The sequence below is a fragment of the Panulirus ornatus genome, chromosome 10 (genome assembly GCF_036320965.1).
Source record: "Panulirus ornatus isolate Po-2019 chromosome 10, ASM3632096v1, whole genome shotgun sequence".
NCBI classification, from domain to species: Eukaryota; Metazoa; Arthropoda; class Malacostraca; order Decapoda; family Palinuridae; genus Panulirus; species Panulirus ornatus.
Window position 1 is genome coordinate 15,300,323 of NC_092233.1, and position 26,700 is coordinate 15,327,022.

At 43.0% G+C, this 26,700-nt stretch overlaps 1 protein-coding gene and 1 long non-coding RNA gene across 2 annotated transcripts in view; both read left to right on the top strand.

Moving 5' to 3' along the window:
• The window catches only part of pHCl-1 (pH-sensitive chloride channel 1), a 1,177,139-nt gene that overhangs the window by 991,238 nt on the left and 159,201 nt on the right, over positions 1-26,700 (top strand). The gene's annotated exons all lie outside the window — the stretch shown is intronic.
• Positions 1-26,700, top strand: part of LOC139750799 (uncharacterized) — a 200,179-nt gene that overhangs the window by 109,957 nt on the left and 63,522 nt on the right. The window lies entirely within an intron of this gene.

Consider the following 26,700-nt stretch of genomic DNA (forward strand, 5'->3'; position numbering starts at 1 on the left):
TCATTATCCAAAGCAAAATGAAGGAAGAGAATTTAAAAGTTTAAACATGCTGTCCAGCCAGATTACAGAGAGTTATAAGAAGTAAGTTTTATAAGTACTTATAATTATCCTTTGGGATGTATGTGGGTGGATTGGGCCATTCTTTCGTCTGTTTCCTTGCGCTACCTCGCTGACGTGGGAGACAGTGACAAAGTATGATGATTAAATATAAGATATAATATATATATATATTCTTTCTTTTCTTTCTTTTAAACTATTCGCCATTTCCCGCATTAGCGAGGTAGCATTAAGAACAGAGGACTGGGCCTTTGAGGGAATACCCTCACCTGGCCCAATTCTCTGTTCCTTCTTTTGGAAAATTAAAAAAAAACGAGAGGGGAGGATTTCCAGCCCCCCGCTCCCTCCCCTTTTAGTCGCCTTCTACGACACGCAGGGAATATATATATATATATATATATATATATATATATATATATATATATATATATATATATATATATTTTCTTTTCTTTTTTTGCTTTGTCGCTGTCTCCCGCGTTTGCGAGGTAGCGCAAGGAAACAGACGAAAGAAATGGCCCAACCCACCCCCATACACATGTATATACATACACGTCCACACACGCAAATATACATACCTACACAGGTTTCCATGGTTTACCCCAGACGCTTCACATGCCCTGATTCAATCCACTGACAGCACGTCAACCCCGGTATACCACATCGATCCAATTCACTCGATTCCTTGCCCTCCTTTCACCCTCCTGCATGTTCAGGCCCCGATCACACAAAATCTCTTTCACTCCATCTTTCCACCTCCAATTTGGTCTCCCACTTCTCCTCGTTCCCTCCACCTCCGACACATATATCCTCTTGGTCAATCTTTCCTCACTCATTCTCTCCATGTGCCCAAACCATTTCAAAACACCCTCTTCTGCTCTCTCAACCACGCTCTTTTTATTTCCACACATCTCTCTTACCCTTATGTTACTTACTCGATCAAACCACCTCACACCACACAATGTCCTCAAACATCTCATTTCCAGCACATCCACCCTCCTGCGCACAACTCTATCCATAGCCCACGCCTCACAACCATACAACATTGTTGGAACCACTATTCCTTCAAACATACCCATTTTTGCTTTCCGAGATAATGTTCTCGACTTCCACACATTCTGCAAGGCTCCCAGGATTTTCGCCCCCTCCCCCACCCTATGATCCACTTCCGCTTCCATGGTTCCATCTGCTGCCAGATCCACTCCCATATATCTAAAACACTTTACTTCCTCCAGTTTTTCTCCATTCAAACTTACCTCCCAATTGACTTGACCCTCAACCCTACTGTACCTAATAACCATATATATATATATGGGAGCAGGGGCTGGAAATCCTCCCCTCTCTTTTTTTTCTTTTTTTTAATTTTCCAAAAGAAGGAACAGAGAAGGGGGCCAGGTGAAGATATTCCCTCAAGGCCCCAGTCCTCTGTTCTTGGCGCAACCTCGCTGATGCGGGAGAGGGCGAATAGTGTGAAAGAAAGAAAGAAATATATATATCCCTAGGAATAGGGGAGATATCCCTGGGGATAGGGGAGAAAGGATACTTCCCACGCATTCCTCACGTGTCGAAGAAGGCGCTAAAGGGGACCGCAGCGGGGGACCAGAAACCCTCCCCTCCTTGTATTTTAACTTTCTAAAAGGGGAAACAGAAGGAGTCATGCGGGGAGTGCTCATCCTCATGGAAGGCTCAGATTTGGGTGTCTAAATGTGTGTGGATGTAGCCAAGATGAGAAAAAAGGAGAGATAGGTAGTATGTTTGAGGAAAGGAACCTGGATGTTTTGACTGTGAGTGAAACAAAGCTCAAGGGTAAAGGGGAAGAGTGGTTTGGGAATGTCTTGGGAGTAAAGTCAGGGGTTAGTGAGAGGACAAGAGCAAGGGAAGGAGTAGCACTACTCCTGAAACACGAGTTGTGGGTGTATGTGATAGAGTGTAAGAAAGTAAATTCTAGATTGATATGGGTAAAACTGAAAGTTGATGGAGAGAGATGGGTGATTATTGGTGCATATGCACCTGGGCATGAGAAGAAAGATCATGAGAGGCAAGTGTTTTGGGAGCAGCTGAGTGAGTGTGTTTGTGCTTTTGATGCACAAGACCGGGTTATGGTGATGGGTGATTTGAATGCAAAGGTGAGTAATGTGGCAGTTGAGGGAATAATTGGTATACATGAGGTGTTCAGTGTTGTAAATGGAAATGGTGAAGAGCTTGTAGATTTATGTGCTGTAAAAGGACTGGTGATTGGGAATACCTGGTTTAAAAAGTGAGATATACATAAGTATACTTATGTAAGTAGGAGAGATGGCCAGAGAGCATTATTGGATTATGTGTTAATTGATAGGCATGCAAAAGAGAGACTTTTGGATGTTAATGTGCTGAGAGGTGCAACTGGAGGGATGTCTGATCATTATCTTGTGGAGGCGAAGGTGAAGATTTGTAGGGGTTTTCAGAAAAGAAGAGAGAATGTTGGGGTGACGAGAGTGGTGAGAGTTAGTGAGCTTGGGAAGGAGACTTGTGTGAGGAAGTACCAGGAGAGACTGAGTACAGAATGGAAAAAGGTGAGAACAAAGGAGGTAAGGGGAGTGGGGGAGAAATGGGATGTATTTAGGGAAGCAGTGATGGCTTGCGCAAAAGATGCTTGTGGCATGAGAAGCGTGGGAGGTGGGTTGATTAGAAAGGGTAGTGAGTGGTGGGATGAAGAAGTAAGATTATTAGTGAAAGAGAAGAGAAAGGCATTTGGATGATTTTTGCAGGGAAATAATGCAAATGAGTGGGAGATGTATAAAAGAAAGAGACAGGAGGTCAAGAGAAAGGTGCAAGAGGTGAAAAAGAGGGCAGATGAGAGTTGGGGTGAGAGAGTATTATTAAATTTTAGGGAAAAAAAAAGATGTTTTGGAAGGAGGTAAATAAAGTGCGTAAGACAAGGGAGCAAATGGGAACTAAAGTGAAGGGAGCTAATGGGGAGGTGATAACAACTAGTGGTGATGTAAGAAGGAGATGGAGTGAGTATTTTGAAGGTTTGTTGAATGTGTTTGATGATAAAGTGGCAGGTATAGGGTGTTTTGGTCGAGGTGGTGTGCAAAAAGAGAGGGTTAGGGAAAATGATTTGGTAAACAGAGAAGAGGTAGTAAAAGCTTTGAGGAAGATGAAAGCCGGCAAGGCAGCAGGTTTGGATGGTATTGCAGTGGAATCTATTAAAAAAGGGGTGACTGTATTGTTGACTGGTTGGTAAGGTTATTTAATGTATGTATCATTCATGGTAAGGTTCCTGAGGATTGGCGGAATGCTTGCATAGTGCCATTGTACAAAGGCAAAGGGGATAAGAGTGAGTGCTCAAATTACAGAGGTATAAGTTTGTTGAGTATTCCTGGGAAATTATATGGGAGGGTATTGATTGAGAGGGTGAAGGCATGTACAGAGCATCAGATTGGGGAAGAGCACTGTGGTTTCAGAAGTGGTAGAGGATGTGTGGATCAGGTGTTTGCTTTGAAGAATGTATGTGAGAAATACTTAGAAAAGCAAATGGATTTGTATGTAGCATTTATGGATCTGGAGAAGGCATATGATAGAGTTGATAGAGATGCTCTGTGGAAGGTATTAAGAATATATGGTGTGGGAGGCAAGTTGTTGGAAGCAGTGAAAAGTTTTTATCGAGGATGTAAGGCATGTGTATGTGTAGGAAGAGAGGAAAGTGATTGGTTCTCAGTGAATGTAGGTTTGCGGCAGGGGTGTGTGATGTCTCCATGGTTGTTTAATTTGTTTATGGATGGGGTTGTTAGGGAGGTGAATGCAAGAGTTTTGGAAAGAGCGGCAAGTATGCAGTCTGTTGTGGATGAGAGAGCTTGGGAAGTGAGTCAGTTGTTGTTCGCTGATGATACAGCGCTGATGGCTGATTCATGTGAGAAACTGCAGAAGCTGGTGACTGAGTTTGGTAAAGTGTGTGAAAGAAGAAAGTTGAGAGTAAATGTGAATAAGAGCAAGGTTATTAGGTACAGTAGGGTTGAGGGTCAAGTCAATTGGGAGGTAAGTTTGAATGGAGAAAAACTGGAGGAAGTAACGTTTTTTAGAGATCTGGGAGTGGATCTGGCAGCGGATGGAACCATGGAAGCGGAAGGGAATCATAGGGTGGGGGAGGGGACGAAAATTCTGGGAGCCTTGAAGAATATTTGGAAGTCGAGAACGTTATCTCGGAAAGCAAAAATGGGTATGTTTGAAGGAATAGTGGTTCCAACAATGTTGTATGGTTGTGAGGCATGGGCTATGGATAGAGTTGTGCGCAGGAGGGTGGGTGTGCTGGAAATGTGATGTTTGAGGACAATATGTGGTGTAAGGTGGTTTGATTGAGTTAGTAATGTAAGGGTAAGAGAGATGTGTGGAAGTAAAAAGAGTGTGCTTGAGAGAGCAAAAGAGGGTGTTTTGAAATGGTTTGGTCACATGGAGAGAATGAGTGAGGAAAGATTGACCAAGAGGATATACGTGTTGGAGGTGGAGGGAACAAGGAGAAGTGGGAGACCAAATTGGAGGTGGAAAGATGGAGTGAAAAAGATTTTGAGTGATCGGGGCCTGAAAATGCAGGAGGGTGAAAGACGTGCAAGGAATAGAGTGAATTGGAACGATGTGGTATACTGGGGTCAACGTGCTGTCAATGGATTGAACCAGGACATGTGAAGCGTCTGGGGTAAACCATGGAAAGTTGTGTGGGGCCTGGATGTGGAAAGGGAGCTGTGGTTTTGGTGCATTATTACAGGACAGCTAGAGACTGAGTGTGAAAGAATGGGGCCTTTGTTGTCTTTTCCTAGCGCTACCTATTTTTTATTTTACTTTGTCACTGTCTCCCACGTTAACAAGGTAGCGCAAGGACACAGACGAAAGAATGGCCCAACCCACCCACATACACACGTATATACATACATGTCCACACACGCACATATACATACCTATACATCTCTATCTATACATATATATACACACACAGACATATACAAATATACACATGTACATAATTCATACTGTATGCCTTTATTCATTCCCATCACCACCCCGCCACACATGAAATAACAACCCCCTCCCCCTGCATGTGCCTGAGGTAGTGCTAGGAAAGGACAATAAAGGCCACATTTGTTCAAACTCAGTCTCTAGCTGTCATTTAATAATGCACCAAAACCACAGCTCCCTTTCCACATCCAGGCCCCACAGAACTTTCCATGGTTTACCCCAGACACTTCAAACGCCGTGGTTCAATCCATTGACAGCGTGTCAACCACGGTATACCACATCGTTCCATTGCACTCTATTCTTTGCACGCCTTTCACCCTCCTGCATGTTCAGGCCCCGATCACTCAAAATCTTTTTCACTCCATCTTTCCACCTCCAATTTGGTCTCCCACTTCTCCTCGTTCCCTCCACCTCTGACACATCCTCTTGGTCAATCTATCCTCACTCATTCTCTCCATGTAACCAACCCATTTCAAAACACCCTTTTCTGCTTTCTCAACCACACTCTTTTTATTACCACGCATCTCTCTTACTCTATTATTACTTACTTGATCAAACCACCTCACACCACATATTGTCCTGAAACATCTCATTTCCAGCACATCCACCCTCCTCCGCACAACTCTATCTATAGTCCACGCCTCGCAACCATATAACATTGTTGGAACCACTATTCCTTCAAACATACCCATTTTTGCTTTCCGAGATAATGTTCTCGACTTCCCCACATTCTTCAACGCTCCCGGAACTTTTGCCCCCTCCCCCTCCCTATGATTCACTTCTGCTTCCATGGTTCCATCCGCTGCCAAATCCACTCCCAGATATCTAAAACAATTCACTTCCTCCAGTTTTTCTCCATTCAAATTTACCTCCCAGTTGACTTGTCCTCAACCCTACTGTACCTAATAACCTTGCTCTTATTCACATTTACTCTTGGCTTTCTTCTTTCACACACTATACCAAACTCAGTCACCAGCTTCTGCAATTTCTCACACGAATCAGCCACCAGCGCTGTATCAACAGTGAACAACAGCCAACTCACTTCCCAAGCTCTTTCATCCACAACAGACTGCATACTTGTCCCTCTTTCCAAAACTTGAATTCACCTCCCTATCAACCCCATCCAAAAACAAATTAAACAACCATGGAGACATCACACACCCCTGCCGCAAACCAACATTCACCGAGAACCAATCACTTTCCTCTCTTCCTACATGTACACATGCCTTACATCCTTGATAAAAACTTTTCACTGCTTCTAACGATTTGCCTCCCACACCATGTATTCTTGATACCTTCCACAAAGCATCTCTATTAACTCTATGATATGCCTTCTTCAGATCCATAAATGCTACATACAAATCCATTTGTTTTTCTAAGTATTTCTCACATACATTCTTCAAATCAAACACATTTATATTATTCTCCGTCGCTGTCTCCTGCACCAGCAAGGTAGCACAAAGAAACAGACGAAAGAATGTCCCAACTCACCCACACACACATGTATATACACACACGTCCACACACGCACATATACATACCTATACACCTCAACGTATACACATATATACACATACAGACATATACATATATACACATGTACATAATTCATACTCTCTGCCCTTATTCATTCCCATCGCCACCCCGCCACACATGAAATAACAACCCCCTTCCCTGGCATGTGCACGAGGTAGTGCTAGGAAAAAACAAAGGCCACATTCGTTCATACTCAGTCTCTAGCTGTCATGTATAATGCAGTGAAACCACAGCTCCTTTCCACATCCAGGCCCCACTAAACTTTCCATGGTTTACCCAGACGCTTCACATACCCTGGTTCAATCCATTGACAGCACGTCGATCCCGGCACACCACATCGCTCCAATTCACTCTATTCCCCGCACGCCCCCCCACCCTCCTGCATGTTCAGGCCCCAATCACTCAAAATCCTTTTCACTCCATCTTTCCACCTACAATTTGGTCTCCCACTTCTCTTCATTCCCTCCAACCCTGACACATATATCCTCTTTGTCAATCTTTCCTCACTCATTCTCTCCATGTGACCAAACCATTTCAAAACACCCTCTTCTGTTCTCTCAACCACACGCTTTTTATTACCACACATCTCTCTTACCCTTTCATTACTTAATCAAACCTTTCTCACACCACTTATTGTCCTCAAACATCTCATTTCCAGCACATCCACCCTCCTCCACACAACTCTATCTGTAGCCCACGCCTCGCAACCATATAGTATTGTTGGAACCACTATTCCTTCAAACATACCCATCTCAACTCCCACACATTCTTCCATGGTTCCATCCGCTGCCAAATCCACTCCCAGATATCTAAAACACTTCACTTCCTTCAGTTTTTCTCCCTTCAGATTTACCTCCCAATTGACTTGTCCCTCAGCCCTACTGTACCTAATAACCTTGCTCTTATTCACATTTACTCTTGGCTTTCTTCTTTCACACACTATACCAAACTCAGTCACCAGCTTCTGCAATTTCTCACACGAATCAGCCACCAGCGCTGTATCAACAGTGAACAACAGCCAACTCACTTCCCAAGCTCTTTCATCCACAACAGACTGCATACTTGTCCCTCTTTCCAAAACTTGAATTCACCTCCCTATCAACCCCATCCAAAAACAAATTAAACAACCATGGAGACATCACACACCCCTGCCGCAAACCAACATTCACCGAGAACCAATCACTTTCCTCTCTTCCTACATGTACACATGCCTTACATCCTTGATAAAAACTTTTCACTGCTTCTAACGATTTGCCTCCCACACCATGTATTCTTGATACCTTCCACAAAGCATCTCTATTAACTCTATGATATGCCTTCTTCAGATCCATAAATGCTACATACAAATCCATTTGTTTTTCTAAGTATTTCTCACATACATTCTTCAAATCAAACACATTTATATTATTCTCCGTCGCTGTCTCCTGCACCAGCAAGGTAGCACAAAGAAACAGACGAAAGAATGTCCCAACTCACCCACACACACATGTATATACACACACGTCCACACACGCACATATACATACCTATACACCTCAACGTATACACATATATACACATACAGACATATACATATATACACATGTACATAATTCATACTCTCTGCCCTTATTCATTCCCATCGCCACCCCGCCACACATGAAATAACAACCCCCTTCCCTGGCATGTGCACGAGGTAGTGCTAGGAAAAAACAAAGGCCACATTCGTTCATACTCAGTCTCTGGCTGTCATGTATAATGCAGTGAAACCACAGCTCCCTTTCCACATCCAGGCCCCACTAAACTTTCCATGGTTTACCCCAGACGCTTCACATACCCTGGTTCAATCCATTGACAGCACGTCGATCCCGGCACACCACATCGCTCCAATTCACTCTATTCCCCGCACGCCCCCCACCCTCCTGCATGTTCAGGCCCCAATCACTCAAAATCCTTTTCACTCCATCTTTCCACCTACAATTTGGTCTCCCACTTCTCTTCATTCCCTCCAACCCTGACACATATATCCTCTTTGTCAATCTTTCCTCACTCATTCTCTCCATGTGACCAAACCATTTCAAAACACCCTCTTCTGTTCTCTCAACCACACGCTTTTTATTACCACACATCTCTCTTACCCTTTCATTACTTAATCAAACCTTTCTCACACCACATATTGTCCTCAAACATCTCATTTCCAGCACATCCACCCTCCTCCACACAACTCTATCTGTAGCCCACGCCTCGCAACCATATAGTATTGTTGGAACCACTATTCCTTCAAACATACCCATCTCAACTCCCACACATTCTTCCATGGTTCCATCCGCTGCCAAATCCACTCCCAGATATCTAAAACACTTCACTTCCTTCAGTTTTTCTCCCTTCAGATTTACCTCCCAATTGACTTGTCCCTCAGCCATACTGTACCCAATAACCTTGCTCTTATTCACATTTACTCTCAGCTTTCTTCTTTCACACACTTTACCAAACTCAGTCACCAGCTTCTGCAGTTTCTCACATGAATCAACCACCAGCACCATATCATCAGCAAACAACAACTGACTCACTTCCCAAGCTCTCTCATCCATAACAGCCTGCATACTTGCCCCTCTTTCCAAACTTCTTACAATCACCTCCCTAACAACCCCATCCATAAACAAATTAAACAACCATGGAGGCATCACACAACCCTGCCGCAAACCAACATTCACTGAGAACCAATCACTTTCCTCTCTTCCTACTCGTACATATGCCTTACATCCTCAATAAAAACTTTTTGCTGCTTCTGACAACTTGCCTTCCACAACATGTATTCTTAATTCCTTCCACAAAGCATATCTATCAACTCTATCATATACCTTCTCCAGATCCATAAATGCTACATACAAATCCATTTGTAATTCTAAGTATTCGTCACATACTTTCTTCAAAGCAAACACCTGATGCACACATCCTCTACCACTTCTGAAACCACACTGCTCTTCCCCAACCTGATGCTTTGTACGTGCCTTCACCCTCTCAGTCAATACCCTCCCATATAATTCCCCAGGAATACTCAACAAACTTATACCTCTGTAATTTGAGCACTCTCTTTATCCCCTTTGCCTTTGTATAATGGCACTATGCAAGCATTCTGCCAATCCTCAGGCACCTCACCATGAATCATACATACATTAAATAACCTTACCAACCAGTCAACAATATGGTCACCCCCTTTTTTGATAGATTCCACAGCAATGCCATCCATACCCACTGCCTTGCCAGCTTTCATCTTCCGCAAAGCTTTTACTACCTCTTCTCTCTTTACCAAATCATTCTCCCTAACCCTTTTACTTTGCACACCACCTCGACCAAAACACCCTATATCTGCCACTCCATCATCAAACACATTCAACAAACCTTGAAAATACTCACTCTATCTCCTTTTCACATCACCACTCCTTATCACCTCCCCGTTATCCCCCTTCACTGATGTTCCCATTTGTTCCCTTGTCTCATGCACTTTATTTACTTCCTTCCATAACATCTTTTTATTCTCCCTAAGATTTAATGATATTCTCTTACCCCAACTCTCATTTGCCCTCTTTTTCACCTCTTGCACCTTTCTCTTGACCTCCTGCCTCTTGGGTGAGGAAGTACCAGGAGAGACTGAGTACAGAATGGAAAAAGGTGAGAACTAAGGACGTAAGGGGAGTGGGGGAGGAATGGGATCTATTTAGGGAAGCAGTGATGGCTTGCGCAAAAGATGCTTGTGGTATGAGAAGCGTGGGAGGTGGGCAGATTAGAAAGGGTAGTGAGTGGTGGGATGAACAAGTAAGATTATTAGTGAAAGAGAAGAGAGAGGCATTTGGACAATTTTTGCAGTGAGAGAATGCAAATGACTGGGAGATGTATAAAAGAAAGAGGCAGGAGGTCAAGAGAAATATGCAAGAGGTGAAAAAGAGGGCAAATTAGAGTTGGGGTGAGAGAGTATCATTAAATCTTAGCGAGAATAAAAAGATGTTTTGGAAGAAGGTAAATAAAGTGCGCAAGACAAGGGAGCAAATGGGAACACTAGTGAAGGGGGCAAATGGGGAGCGAGAGCAGAAGAGGGTGTTCTGAAATAGTTTGGTCACAAGGAAAGAATGAGTGAGGAAAGATTGACCAAGAGGATATATGTGTCATAGGTGGAGAGAATGAGGAGAAGTGGGAGACCAAATTGGAGGTGGAAGAATGAAGTGAAAAAGATTTTTGAGTGATCGGGGCCTGAACATGCAGGAGGGTGAAATATGTGCAAGGAATAGAATGAATTGGAATGATGTGGTATACCGGGGTGGATGTGCTGTCAATGGATTGAACCAGGGCATGTGAAGCATCTGGGGTAAACCATGGAAAGGTCTGTGGGGCCTGGATGTGGAAAGGGAGCCGTGGTTTTGGTGCATTGTAAATGACAGCTAGAGACTGAGTGTGAATGAATGTGGCCTTTGTTGTCTTTTCCTAGTGCTACCTCATGCACATGCAGGGGGAGGGGGTTGTTATTTCATGTGTGGCGGGGTGACGATGGGAATGAATAAAGGCAGACAGTATGAATTATGTACATGTGTATATATGTATATGTCTGTATGTATATATATGTATACGTTGAGATGTATAGGTATGTATATGTGCATGTGTGGACTTGTATGTATATACATGTGTATGTGGGTGTGTTGGGCCATTCTTTCATCTGTTTCCTTGTGCCTCCTCGCTGGTGTTTCCTTTAAACAATGTATGTGAGAAATATGTAGAAAAACAGATGGCTTTGTATGTAGCATTTATGGATCTGGAGAAGACATATGATATAGTTGATAGAGATGCTTTGTGGAAGGTTTTAAGAGTATATGCTGTGGGAGGTAAGTTGCTAGAAGCAGTGAAAAGCTTTCATCAAAGATGTAAGGCATGTGTACGAGTAGGAAGCGAGGAAAGTGATTGGTTCCCAGTGAATGTCGGTTTGCGGCAGGAGTGTGTGTGATGTCTCCGTGGTTGCTTAATATGTTTATGGATGGGGTTGTTAGGGAGGTGAATTCAAGTTTTGGAGAGAGGGGCAAGTATGCAGTCTGTTATGGATGAGATGGCTTGGGAAGCGAATCAGTTGTTGTTTGCTGATGATACAGTGCTGGTGGCTGATTGTAGTGAGAAACTGCAAAAGTTGGTGACTGAGTTTGATAAAGTGTGTGAAAGAAGAAAGCTGAGAGTAAATGTGAATAAGAGCAAGGTTAATAGGTTCAGTAGATTGAGGGACATGTTAAATGGGAGGTAATTTTGAATGGAGACAAACTGGAGGAATTGAAGTGTTTTAGATGTCTGGGAGTGGACTTAGCAGTGTATGAGACCATGGAAGTGGAAGTGAGTCACAGGGCCGGGGAGGGGGTGAAGGTGCTGGGGAAGTTGAGGAATGTGGGTTAGGGGGCAAAGGTTCTGGGAGCGTTGAAGAATGTCAGGGAGGGTGCAAAGGTACTGGGAGTGTTGAAGAATGTGTGGAAGGCGAGAATGATATCCCGAGAGCAAAAATGGGTATGTTTGAAGGAATAGTGGTTCCAACAATGTTATATGTTTGTGAGGCATGGGCTGTGGATAAGGTTGTATGGAGGGTGGATGGGTTGGAAATGAAATGTTTGAGGACAATATGTTTTGTGAGGTAGTTTGATCGAGTAAGTAATGAAAGGGTAAGAGAAATGTGTGGTAAAAAAAGATGTGTTTGAGAGAGCAGAAGAGGGCATATTGAAATGGTTTGGTTACATGGAGAGAATGAGTGAGGAAAGATTGACAAAGAGGATATATGTGTCAGAAGTGGAGGGAATGAGAAGTGGGAGACCAAATTGGAGGTGGAAGGATGGAGTGAAAAAGATTTTGAGCGATCAGGGCCTGAACACACAGGAACGTGAAAGGCATGCAAGGAATAGAGTAAATTGGAACGATGTGGTATACTGGGATAGACGTGTTGTCAATGGATTGAACCAGGGCATGTGAAGCATCTGGGGTAGACCACGGAAAGTTTTGTAGGGCCTGGATGTGTAAAGGGAGCTATGGTTTTGGTGCATTACGCATGACAGCTAGAGATTGAGTGTGAACAAATGTGGCCTTTGTTGTCTTTTCCTAGCGCTGTCTTTTCCTACTGCTATCTTGCACTTGCACGTGGGGGGAGGGGGGTGCTGTTTCATGTGTGATGGGAATGGATGAAGGCAGCAAGAATGATATCTGGGAGTGGATTTGGCAGCGGATGGAACCATGGAAGTGGAAGTGGATAATAGGGTGGGGGAGGGGGCTAAAGTTCTGGGAGCGTTGAAGAATGTGTGGAATTCGAGAACTAAATATTGGAAAGCAAAAATGGTTATGTTTGAAGGAATAGTGGTTCCAACAATGTTATATGGTTGCGAGGCATGGGCTATAGATAGAGTTGCGTGGAGGAGGATGGATGTGCTGGAAATGAGATGTTTGAGGACAATATGTGGTGTGAGGTGGTTTGATCGAGTGAGTAATGAAAGGGTAAGAGAGATGTGTGGTAATAAAAAGAGTGTGCTTGAGAGAGCAGAAGAGGGTGTTTTGAAATGGTTTGGTCCTATGGAGAGAATGATTGAGGAAAGATTGACAAAGAGGATATATGTGTCAGAGGTGGAGGGAACGAGGAGAAGTGGGAGACCAAATTGGAAGTGGAAAGATGGAGTGAAAAAGATTTTGAGTGATTGAGGCCTGAACATGCAGGAGGGTGAAAGGCGTGCAAGGAATAGAGTGAATTTGAACGATGTGGTATACCGGGATAGACGTGCTGTCAATGGATTGAACCAGGGCATGTGAAGCATCTGGGGTAAACCACGGAAAGTTTTGTAGGGCCTGGATGTGTAAAGGGAGCTATGGTTTTGGTGCATTACACATGACAGCTAGAGACTGAGTGTGAACAAATGTGGCCTTTGTTGTCTTTTCCTAGCGCTGTCTTTTCCTACTGCTACCTTGCACGTGCACGTGGGGGGGAGGGGGGTGCTGTTTCATGTGTGATGGGAATGGATGAAGGCAGCAAGTATGATATCTGGGAGTGGATTTGGCAGCGGATGGACCCATGGAAGTGGAAGTGGATCATAGGGTGGGGGAGGGGGCTAAAGTTCTGGGAGCGTTGAGGAATGTGTGGAATTCGAGAACTAAATCTTGGAAAGCAAAAATGGTTATGTTTGAAGGAATAGTGGTTCCAACAATGTTATATGGTTGTGAGGCATGGGCTATAGATAGAGTTGCGTGGAGGAGGGTGGATGTGCTGGAAATGAGATGTTTGAGGACAATATGTGGTGTGAGGTGGTTTGATCGAGTAAGTAATGAAAGGGTAAGAGAGATGTGTGGTAATAAAAAGAGTGTGCTTGAGAGAGCAGAAGAGGGTGTTTTGAAATGGTTTGGTCATATGGAGAGAATGAGTGAGGAAAGATTGACAAAGAGGATATGTGTGTCAGAAGTGGAGGGAACGAGGAGAAGTGGGAGACCAAATTGGAAGTGGAAAGATGGAGTGAAAAAGATTTTGAGTGATTGGGGCCTGAACATGCACGAGGGTGAAAGGCGTGCAAGGAATAGAGTGAATTTGAACGATGTGGTATACCGGGATAGACGTGCTGTCAATGGATTGAACCAGGGCATGTGAAGCATCTGGGGTAAACCACGGAAAGTTTTGTAGGGCCTGGATGTGTAAAGGGAGCTATGGTTTTGGTGCATTACACATGACAGCTAGAGACTGAGTGTGAACAAATGTGGCCTTTGTTGTCTTTTCCTAGCGCTGTCTTTTCCTACTGCTACCTTGCACGTGCACGTGGGGGGGGAGGGGGGTGCTGTTTCATGTGTGATGGAAATGGATGAAGGCAGCAAGTATGATATCTGGGAGTGGATTTGGCAGCGGATGGAACCATGGAAGTGGAAGTGGATCATAGGGTGGGGGAGGGGGCTAAAGTTCTGGGAGCGTTGAAGAATGTGTGGAATTCGAGAACTAAATCTTGGAAAGCAAAAATGGTTATGTTTGAAGGAATAGTGGTTCCAACAATGTTATATGGTTGCGAGGCATGGGCTATAGATAGAGTTGCGTGGAGGAGGGTGGATGTGCTGGAAATGAGATGTTTGAGGACAATATGTGGTGTGAGGTGGTTTGATCGAGTAAGTAATGAAAGGGTAAGAGAGATGTGTGGTAATAAAAAGAGTGTGCTTGAGAGAGCAGAAGAGGGTGTTTTGAAATGGTTTGGTCATACGGAGAGAATGAGTGAGGAAAGATTGACAAAGAGGATATATGTGTCAGAGGTGGAGGGAACGAGGAGAAGTGGGAGACCAAATTGGAAGTGGAAAGATGGAGTGAAAAAGATTTTGAGTGATTGGGGCCTGAACATGCAGGAGGGTGAAAGGCGTGCAAGGAATAGAGTGAATTGGAACGATGTGGTATACCAGGGTCGACGTACTGTCAATGGATTGAACCAGGGCATGTGAAGCGTCTGGGGTAAACCATGGAATGTTAGCATTAGCGAGGTAGTGCAAGGAAACAGACAAGAAATGGCCCAACCCATCCACATACAACTTCTGCAGTGTCTGACCTGAATCAGCCACCAGCGCTGTATTATCAGTGAACAACATCTGGCTCACTTCCCAGATCCTCTCATCCACAACAGACTGCATACTTGCCCCTCTCTCCAAAACTCTTGGATTCACCTCCTTAACAACCCCATCCATAAACAAATCAAACAACCATGGAGACATCACACACCCCTGCCACAAACCGACATTCACTGGGAACCAATCACTTTCCTCTCTTCCTACTCATGCACATGCCATACATCCTTGGTAAAAACTTTTAACTGCTTCTAGGATCTTAACTTCCACACCATATATTCTTAAAACCTTCCACAAAGCATCTCTATCCACCCTATCATATGCCTTCTCCAGATCCATAAGTGCTACATACGAATCCATTTATTTTTCTAAGTATTTTTTGCATGCATTCTTCTAAGCAGACACTGATCCACACATCCTCTACCACTTCTAAAATCATACTGCTCTTCCCCAATCTGATGCTCAGTACATGCCCTTACCCTCTCAATCAATACTCTCCCATGTAATTTCCCAGGAATACTTAACAAACTTATAACTCTGTAATTTGAACACTCGCCTTAATCCCCTTTGCCTTTGTACAATGGCACTATACCATGCATTCCGCCAATCTCAGGCACTTTACCATGAACCATACATACATTAAATATCCTTACCAACCTGTCAACAACACAGTCACCCCCCTTTTTGATAAATTCCACTGCAGTATCATCCAAAGCTGCTGTCTAGCTGGCTTTCATCTTGTGCAAAGCTTTTCTACTTCTTCTCTGTTTACCAAATCATTCTCCCTGACCCTCTCACTTTGCACACCACATTGACCAAAACACCCTATATCTGCCTGCCATTCTATCGTCAAACTTTCAACAAACCTTCAAAATACTCACTCCATCTCCTTCTCACTTCACCACTTCTTGTTATTACCTCCATATTAGCCCCCTTCACCGATGTTCCCATTTGTTCTCTTGTCTTACACACTTTATTTACTTCCTTTCAAAACATCTTTTTATTCCCCCTAAGATTTAATGATACTCTTTCACCCCAACTCTCATTTGCCCTCTTTTTTACCTCTTGCATCTTTCTCTTGACTCTCTGCCTCTTTCTTTTATACATCTCCAAGTCATTTGCACTTTTTCCCTGCAAAAATCATCCAAATGCCTCTCTCTCTTCTCTTTCAATAACAATCTTTTTCATCCCACCACTCATTACCCTTTCTAATGTGCCCACCTCCCACCTTTCTCATGCCACAGACATCTTTTGCACAAGCCATCACTGCTTCCCTAAATACTTCCCATTCCTCCCCCACTCCCCTTACGTCATTTGCTCTCACTTTTTTCCAGTCTACACTCAATCTCTTCTGGTGCTTCCTCACACAAATCTCCTTTCCAAGCTCACTTACTCTCACCACTCTCTTCACTCCAACATTCTCTCTTCTTTTCTGAAAACCCCTATAAATCTTCACCTTCACCTCCACAAGATAATGATCAGACATCCCTGCATTTGCCTGTCTCAGCACATTAACACCCAAAAATCTCTCTTTCATGCTCCTATTAATTACCACGTAATCCAATAACCGGGTATTCCCAATCACCAGTCCTTTTTCAGCACATAACTCTACAGGCTCTTCACTATTTCCACTTACAACACTGAACACCCCATGTACACCAATAATACCCTCAACTGCCACATTACTCATCTTTGCATTCAAATCACCCATCACTATAACCCGGTCTAGTGCATCAAAGCTGCTAACACACTCACTCAACTGCTCCCAGAACACTTGCCTCTTATGATCTTTCTTCTCATGACCAGGTGCATAGGCGCCAATAATCACACATCACTCTTCATCCACTTTCAGTTTTACCCATATCAATCTAGAGTTTACTTTCTTACACTCTATCACATACTCCCACAACTCCTGCTTCAGGAGTAGTGCTACTCCTTCCTTTGCTCTTGTCCTTTCACCAACCCCTGACTTTATTCCCAGGACATTCCCAAATCACTCCTACCCTTGAGCTTTGTTTCACTCAGAGCCAAAACTTCCAGGTTCTTTTCCTCAAAGATACTACCTGTCTCTCCTTTTTTCTCATCTTGGTTATATCCACACACATTTAGACATCCCAATCTGAGCCTTCAAGGAGGATGAGTACTCACTGCATGACTCCTGTTTCCCTTTATAGAAAGCTAAAATACATGGAAGAGAGGGTTTCTAGCCCATGCTCCCATCCCCTTTAGTCACCTTCTATGACACATGGGGAATGCATGGGAAGTATTCTTTTTCCCCTATATATATATATATATATATATATATATATATATATATATATATATATATATATATATATATATATATTTTTTATTTTTTATTATACTTTGTCGCTGTCTCCCGCGTTTGCGAGGTAGCGCAAGGAAACAGACGAAAGAAATGGCCCAACCCCCCCCATACACATGTATATACATACGTCCACACACGCAAATATACACACCTACACAGCTTTCCATGGTTTACCCCAGACGCTTCACATGCCTTGATTCAATCAACTGACAGCACGTCAACCCCGGTATACCACATCGCTCCAATTCACTCTATTCCTTGCCCTCCTTTCACCCTCCTGCATGTTCAGGCCCCGATCACACAAAATCTTTTTCACTCCATCTTTCCACCTCCAATTTGGTCTCCCTCTTCTCCTCGTTCCCTCCACCTCCGACACATATATCCTCTTGGTCAATCTTTCCTCACTCATTCTCTCCATGTGCCCAAACCATTTCGAAACACCCTCTTCTGCTCTCTCAACCATGCTCTTTTTATTTCCACACATCTCTCTTACCCTTACGTTACTTACTCGATCAAACCACCTCACACCATACATTGTCCTCAAACATCTCATTTCCAGCACATCCATCCTCCTGCGCACAACTCTATCCATAGTCCACGCCTCGCAACCATACAACATTGTTGGAACCACTATTCCTTCAAACATACCCATTTTTGCTTTCCGAGATAATGTTCTCGACTTCCACACATTCTTCAAGGCTCCCAGAATTTTCGCCCCCTCCCCCACCCTATGATCCACTTCCGCTTCCATGGTTCCATCCGCTGCCAGATCCACTCCCAGATATCTAAAACACTTCACTTCCCCCAGTTTTTCTCCATTCCAACTCACCTCCCAATTGACTTGACCCTCAACCCTACTGTACCTAATAACCTTGCTCTTATTCACATTTACTCTTAACTTTCTTCTTTCACACACTTTACCAAACTCAGTCACCAGCTTCTGCAGTTTCTCACATGAATCAGCCACCAGCGCTGTATCATCAGCGAACAACAACTGACACTTCCCAAGCTCTCTCATCCCCAACAGACTTCATACTTGCCCCTCTTTCCAAAACTCTTGCATTCACCTCCCTAACAACCCCATCCATAAACAAATTAAACAACCATGGAGACATCACACACCCCTGCCGCAAACCTACATTCACTGAGAACCAATCACTTTCCTCTCTTCCTACACGTACACATGCCTTACATCCTCGATAAAAACTTTTCACTGCTTCTAACAACTTGCCTCCCACACCATATATTCTTAATACCTTCCACAGAGCATCTCTATCATCTCTATCATATGCCTATATATATATATATATTTTTTTTTTTTTTTTTTTTTTTTTTTTTCCAAAAGAAGGAACAGAGAAGGGGGCCAGGTGAGGGTATTCCCTCAAAGGCCCAGTCCTCTGTTCTTAACGCTACCTCGCTATCGCGGGAAATGGCGAATAGTATGAAAAAAAAAAATATATATATATATATATATATATATATATATATATATATATATATATATATATATATATATATATATATATATATTTTATTTTTTTTTTTTCTTTTAAACTATTCGCCATTTCCCGCGTTAGCGAGGTAGCGTTAAGAACAGAGGACTGGGCGTTTTTTGGAATATCCTCACCTGGCCCCACTCTGTTCCTTCTTTTGGAGAATTAAAAAAAAAACAAAAAAAAACGAGGGGAGGATTTCCAGCCCCCCGCTCCACAGCGCTGGTGGCTGATTCATGTAAGAAACTGCAGAAGCTGGTGACTGAGTTTGGTAAAGTGTGTGAAAGAAGAAAGTTAAGAGTAAATGTGAATAAGAGCAAGGTTATTAGGTACAGTAGGGTTGAGGGTCAAGTCAATTGGGAGGTAAGTTTGAATGGAGAAAAGCTGGAGGAAGTGAAGTGTTTTAGATATCTGGGAGTGGATCTGGCAGCGGATGGAACCATGGAAGCGGAAGTGAATCACAGGGTGGGGGAGGTGGCGAAAATTCTGGGAGCCTTGAAGAATGTTTGGAAGTCGAGAACATTATCTCGGAAAGCAAAAATGGGTATGTTTGAAAGAATAGTGGTTCCAACAATGTTATATGGTTGCAAGGCGTGGGCTATGGATAGAGTTGTGTGCAGGAGGGTGGATGTGCTGGAAATGAGATGTTTGAGGACAATATGTGGTGTGAGGTGGTTTGACAGAGTAAGTAATGTAAGGGTGAGAGAGATGTGTGGAAATAAAAAGAGTGTGGTTGAGAGAGCAGAAGAGGGTGTTTTGAAATGGTTTGGTCACATGGAGAGAATGAGTGGGGAAAGATTGACCAAGAGGATATATGTGTCAGAGGTGGAGGGAACGAGGAGAAGTGGGAGACCAAATTGGAGGTGAAGCTTAAACCAAGTATTTCCAATCACCAGTCCTTTTTCAGCACACAAATCAACAAGCTCTTCACCATTTCCGTTTACAACACTGAACACCCCATGTACACCAATTATTCCCTCGATTGCCACATAACTCACCTTTGCATTCAAATCACCCATCACTATAACCCGGTCTCATGCATCAAAACTACTAACACACTCACTCAGCTGCTCCAAAACACTTGCCTGTCATGATCTTTCTTCTCGTGCCCAGGTGCATATGCACCAGTAATCACCTATCTCTCTTCATCCACTCTCAGGTTTACCCATATCAATCTAGAGTTTACTTTCTTACACTCTATCAGATACTCCCACCACTCCTGTGTCAGGAGTAGTGCTACTCCTTCCCTTGCTCTTGTCCTCTCACTAACCCCTAGTTTACTCCCAAGACATTCCCAAACCACTCTTCCCCTTTACCAGTGAGCTTCGTTTCACTCGAAGCCAAAACATCCAGGTTCCTACCCTCAAACATACTACCTATCTCTCCTTTTTTCTCATCTTGGTTACATCCACACACATGTAGACACCCAAATCTGAGCCTTTAAGGAGGATGAGCACTCCCCGTGTGACTCCTTCCTCTGTTTCCCCCTTTAGAAAGTTAAAATACAAGGAGGGGAGGGTTTCCAGCCCCCCGCTCCCGTCCCCTTTAGTCGCCTTCTACAATATGCATAGAATGCATGGGAAGCATTTTTTCTCCCCTAGATATATATATATATATATATATATATATATATATATATATATCCTCCTAAAATTTATCTCCCTAAATTTATCCTCCTCGAAGGCTCAGACTGGGGTGTCTAAATGTGTGTGGATGTAACCAAGAGGTGAAAAAAGGAGAGATAGGTAGTATGTTTGAGGAAAGGAACCTGGATGTTTTGGCTCTGAGTGAAACGAAGCTCAAGGGTAAAGGGGAAGAGTGGTTTGGGAATATCTTGGGAGTAAAGTCAGGGGGTAGTGAGAGGACAAGAGCAAGGGAAGGAGTAGCAGTACTCTTGAAACAGGAGTTGTGGGAGTATGTGATAGAATGTAAGAAAGTAAATTCTCGATTAATATGGGTAAAACTGAAAGTTGATGGAGAGAGATGGGTGATTATTGGTGCATATGCACCTGGGCATGAGAAGAAAGATCATGAGAGGCAAGTGGTTTGGGAGCAGCTGAATGAGTGTGTTAGTGGTTTTGATGCACAAGACCGGGTTATAGTGATGGGTGATTTGAATGCAAAGGTGAGTAATGTGGCAGTTGAGGGAATGATTGATATACATGGGGTGTTCAGTGTTGTAAATGGAAATGGTGAAGAGCTTCTAAATTTATGTGCTGAAAAAGGACTGGTGATTGGGAATACCTGGTTTAAAAAGCGAGATATACATAAGTATACGTATGTAAGTAGGAGAGATGGCCAGAGAGCGTTATTGGATTACGTGTTAATTGACAGGCGCGCAAAAGAGAGACTTTTGGATGTTAATGTGCTGAGAGGTGCAACTGGAGGGATGTTTGATCATTATCTTGTGGAGGCGAAGATGAAGATTTGTATGGGTTTTCAGAAAAGAAGAGTGAATGTTGGGGTGAAGAGGGTGGTGAGAGTAAGTGAGCTTGGGAAGGAGACTTGTGTGAGGAAGTACCAGGAGAGACTGAGTACAGAATGGAAAAAGGTGAGAACAATGGAAGTAAGGGGAGTGGGGGAGGAATGGGATGTATTTAGGGAATCAGTGATGGAGTGCGTAAAAGATGCTTGTGGCATGAGAAGCGTGGGAGGTGGGTTGATTAGAAAGGGTAGTGAGTGGTGGGATGAAGAAGTAAGATTATTAGTGAAAGAGAAGAGAGAGGCATTTGGACGATTTTTGCATGGAAAAAATGCAATTGGGTGGGAGATGTATAAAAGAAAGAGACAGGAGTTCAAGAGAAAGGTGCAAGAGGTGAAAAAGAGGGCAAATGAGAGTTGGGGTGAGAGAGTATCATTAAATTTTAGGGAAAATAAAAAGATGTTTTGGAAGGAGGCAAATAAAGTGCGTAAGACAAGGGAGCAAATGGGAACTTCAGTGAAGGGCGCTAATGGGGAGGTGATAACAAGTAGTGGTGATGTGAGAAGGAGATGGAGTGAGTATTTTGAAGGTTTGTTGAATGTGTTTGATGATAGAGTGGCAGATATAGGGTGTTTTGGTTGAGGTGGTGTGCAAATTGAGAGGGTTAGGGAAAATGATTTGGTAAACAGAGAAGAGGTGGTAAAAGCTTTGCGGAAGATGAAAGCCGGCAAGGCAGCAGGTTTGGATGGTATTGCAGTGGAATCTATTAAAAAAGGGGGTGACTGTATTGTTGACTGGTTGGTAAGGTTATTTGATGCATGTATGACTCATGGTGAGGTGCCTGAGGATTGGCGGAATGCGTGCACAGTGCCATTGTACCAAGGCAAAGGGGATAAGAGTGACTGCTCAAATTACAGAGGTATAAGTTTGTTGAGTATTCCTGGTAAATTATATGGGAGGGTATTGATTGAGAGGGTGAAGGCATGTACAGAGCATCAGATTGGGGAAGAGCAGTGTGGTTTCAGAAGTGGTAGAGGATGTGTGGATCAGGTGTTTGCTCTGAAGAATGTATGTGAGAAATACTTAGAAAAGCAAATGGATTTGCATGTAGCATTTATGGATCTGCAGAAGGCATATGATAGAGTTGATAGAGATGCTCTGTGGAAGGTACTAAGAATATATGGTGTGGGAGGCAAGTTGTTAGAAGCATTGAAAATTTTTTATCGAGGATGTAAGGCATGTGTACGTGTAGGAAGAGAGGAAAGTGATTGGTTCTCAGTGAATGTAGGTTTGCGGCAGGGGTGTGTGATGTCTCCATGGTGGTTTAATTTGTTTATGGATGGGGTTGTTAGGGAGGTGAATGCAAGAGTTTTGGAAAGAGGGGCAAGTATGAAGTCTGTTGTGGATGAGAGAGCTTGGGAAGTGAGTCAGTTGTTGTTCGCTGATGATACAGCGCTGGTGGCTGATTCATGAACTGCAGAAGCTGGTGACTGAGTTTGGTAAAGTGTGTGAAAGAAGAAAGTTAAGAGTAAATGTGAATAAGAGCAAGGTTATTAGGTACAGTAGGGTTGAGGGTCAAGTCAATTGGGAGGTAAGTTTGAATGGAGAAAAACTGGAGGAAGTAAAGTGTTTTAGATATCTGGGAGTGGATCTGGCAGCGGATGGAACCATGGAAGCGGAAGTGGATCATAGGGTGGGGGAGGGGGCGAAAATTCTGGGAGCCTTGAAGAATGTGTGGAAGTGGAGAACATTATCTCGGAAAGCAAAAATGGGTATGTTTGAAGGAATAGTGGTTCCAACAATGTTGTATGGTTGCAAGGCGTGGGCTATGGATAGAGTTGTGCGCAGGAGGATGGATGTGCTGGAAATGAGATGTTTGAGGACAATGTGTGGTGTGAGGTGGTTTGATTGAGTAAGTAACGTAAGGGTAAGAGAGATGTGTGGAAATAAAAAGAGCATGGTTGAGAGAGCAGAAATGGTTTGGGCACATGGAGAGAATGAGTGAGGAAAGATTGACCAAGAGTATATATGTGTCGGATGTGGAGGGAACGAGGAGAAGTGGGAGACCAAATTGGAGGTGGAAAGATGGAGTGAAAAAGATTTTGTGTGATCGGGGCCTGAACATGCAGGAGGGTGAAAGGAGGGCAAGGAATAGAGTGAATTGGATCGATGTGGTATACCGGGGTTAACGTGCTGTCAGTGGATTGAATCAGGGCGTGTGAAGCGTCTGGGGTGGACCATGGAAAGCTGTGTAGGTATGTATACACGTGTGTGGACATGTGTATGTACATGTGTATGGGGGGGGGGGGGTTGGGCCATTTCTTTCGTCTGTTTCCTTGCGCTACCTCGCAGACGCGGGAGACAGCGACAAAGTATAAAAAAAAAAAAAAAAAAAAAAATATATATATATATATATATATATATATATATATATATATATATATATATATATATATATATATATATATATATATATATATCACTTTCAAAAAAGTTTACAGGCTGGGGTATCTGAATTTCTGAAGGATAGAAGGAAGGAGAGATAGGTAGTATGTTTGAGGAAATGATCTTGGATGATCTGGCTCTTATTGAAATGAAATTCGAGGGTAAGGTGGCACAATGATTTGGAAAAGTCTTAGGGGTCAAGTCAGGGGTTGTTATGAGAGTAAGGGCTGAGGAAGGGGTAGGAATGTATGAAATTGAAAGTGTAGAGTGTAAGGAAATGAGCTTCAGACAGATGTAAGGAAAAATGAAAGTGGGTTATAAGAGATAGGTGATTGTTAGTGCTTTTGTATCTGGGCTGAAGAACATTAAGGAGAGGTGAGTGTTATGGGAGCAACTGAGTGAGAGTGTAAGCAGATTTGATGCAAGAGATTAGGTATTAGTAATGGGTGATTTATACAGGAAAGTGAGTAATGTGGTGGTTGAGGGTATAATTGGGGTCCTGGGGTACCTGATACTGTGAATAAGAATGGTGAACAGATTGTGAAGTTGTGTGCTGATAAAGGACTGGTGATTAGGAATACCTGATTTAGATAGAGAGACATACTTACATTGGTGAGTAAAAAAGATGGTCAGTTCAGTTACATACTGATTGATAGGCATGCAAAAGAGAGACTCTTGGATGTGAATGTGCTGAGAGGGACACTGGTGAGATAGATGAATATTACCATGTAAAAACAAGGGTGAAGACTTATAGAGGTTTTCAGATATGAGAAAATGATATGAGAGGAGAGGTTGGTGAAAGTAAATGAGCTTAGAAAAGAGACCTACATGAAGAAATAGCACAAGAGGTTGAGTGTAGAATGGAACAGGTGAGATTAAACGAAGCTTGGGGAGTGGCTTAGGAATGGAATGTGTTTAGAGAAGTGGTGCTGGCATTTGTGAGAAAAGTGTTTGGCAATAGGAAGGTGGGAGATGGGTAACGGAAAATGAATAGTAAGTGTCAGGAAGACTAAACAGAGTTCCTTGTAAAATCAAAGAGAGGAATATAGGCAGTACTTGCAGGGAAGGAGTGTGAATGATATGGAATGGAACAAGAGAAAGTGGCAGTAGGTTAAGAGGAAGATGCTTGGGTTGAAAAACAGGGTAAATGAGAGTTGGGGTAAGTAAGATCAGCAGACTTTAAGGAGAATAAGATGTTTTTGGAGGGAGGTTGATTGTTTGAGAAAAACAAAAGAACAAATGGGAACATCAGTTAAAGGAAGGAATGGGGAATGGCAACAGGTAGTGATAATATGAAGAGGTGGTGAAGAGAGTATCATGAGTGATTGTTGAATGTGTTTGATAATAGGGTGGCAGATGTAGGGTGTTTGGAACGAAGATGTGTGCTCAATGAGAGAATTATGGCTTGTGGTTTGGTGAAGAGAGAGGAGGTGGTGAAAGCCTTATATAATAAGAAAGGTATTAACTGTGTTGTTGATTGGTTAGTTATTGATTTTTCATTGTATGTTTAGATCATTGTAAGGTGCCCGAGGATTGATAGAATGTTTGTATTGTGCCGCTGCATAAAGGCAAGGGGGGATAAAGGTGAATGTTTGAATTACAAAGGTACATGTATGTTAAGTGTATCTGTTAAGGTGTATGGGAGAGTGGTGATTGACAGGATAATGGCATGCACAGAGCATCAAACTGGGGAGAAACAATGTGGTTTTGGAAGTGGTAGAGGATGTGTGGCTCAGGTTTAGGTCTTTGCCTTGAAGACTATGTGTGAGATATACTTAGAGGAACTGAAGGATTTGTATCCAGCATTTATGGATCTGGAGAAACCATATGAAAGGGTTGATAGAAATGGTCTGTGGATGTTATGAATATATAAACAAAGCAGTGAGGAGTTTTTATTGATTAAATAGAAAAATAATGGTTTATTGGATGTAAGCAGCTGTTTGACAGAAAGTACTCAGTTGAGGTACTGTATTATACATATTACAGAACTGGGAGGCCGTGATAGTTACAAATTAGCTAATCATACAGGAGCTTAAGATCAATGTGAGCTGGATATTTCCACACTTTGGATAAGCATAAGGGTAAGGTACATTTGGAAAGCCAGAGTGGCAGTAAACTGAGTCAGTGTTATGTTTTATGCATTATGAGCTGGACTGAACATTAAGTATGAATATTTACAGTAATACAATAGTTCACATACCACATAAGCTAACTCACATGAAACTGAGCTGTTCACTGGCATAGGTATGCACTTGTTCATGGATTGTTTATGAAGTTCACTATGGCAGGTATAGGACTTTCTATCTGTCTGTATGAGATCTGATTGGAATGAGTCAATTGTGATAATGAATGGTGGTTCAGGGTTGAGGGTGAGAGTCTCTGTGACGGGGGATGTGTAAACAGTTTAATGCCAAGCTACCATATGAGTTGCCAATGCTGGTCAGAGATGGTGGACAGGTTCAGCAAGAGGGGCACAGGATGATTCTGCATGCCCTTTTTTGCACTCTTTTTAGCTGGTCCCTCTTTGTAGCTGTTAGTAAGGAGGTCCAGGCTGGGGAGGCATAAGTGAGCTTAGATAAAATGAAGATGGTATAAATGTTCTTGAGCTCAATTAGTAGGATGCCTGAAGATTTCAGTCGGCAGAGAGGGTGCAGATAGTATGAGGAAGATATGATGATTGTGATGATGACTTTTCTGGTTGAAACTTTCATGTATTGTGATGCCAAAAAGCAAGAAGTTTGAAGTTTCTATCTGCATGGAGGATGTCAGGGCCTAGTTTGATGTCAGGGGACAGGACGTTGTCTGCTCTTAGGTCACTATGCATCATCACAGTCTTTGTGTGGTTGATGACGTTGTTGGCC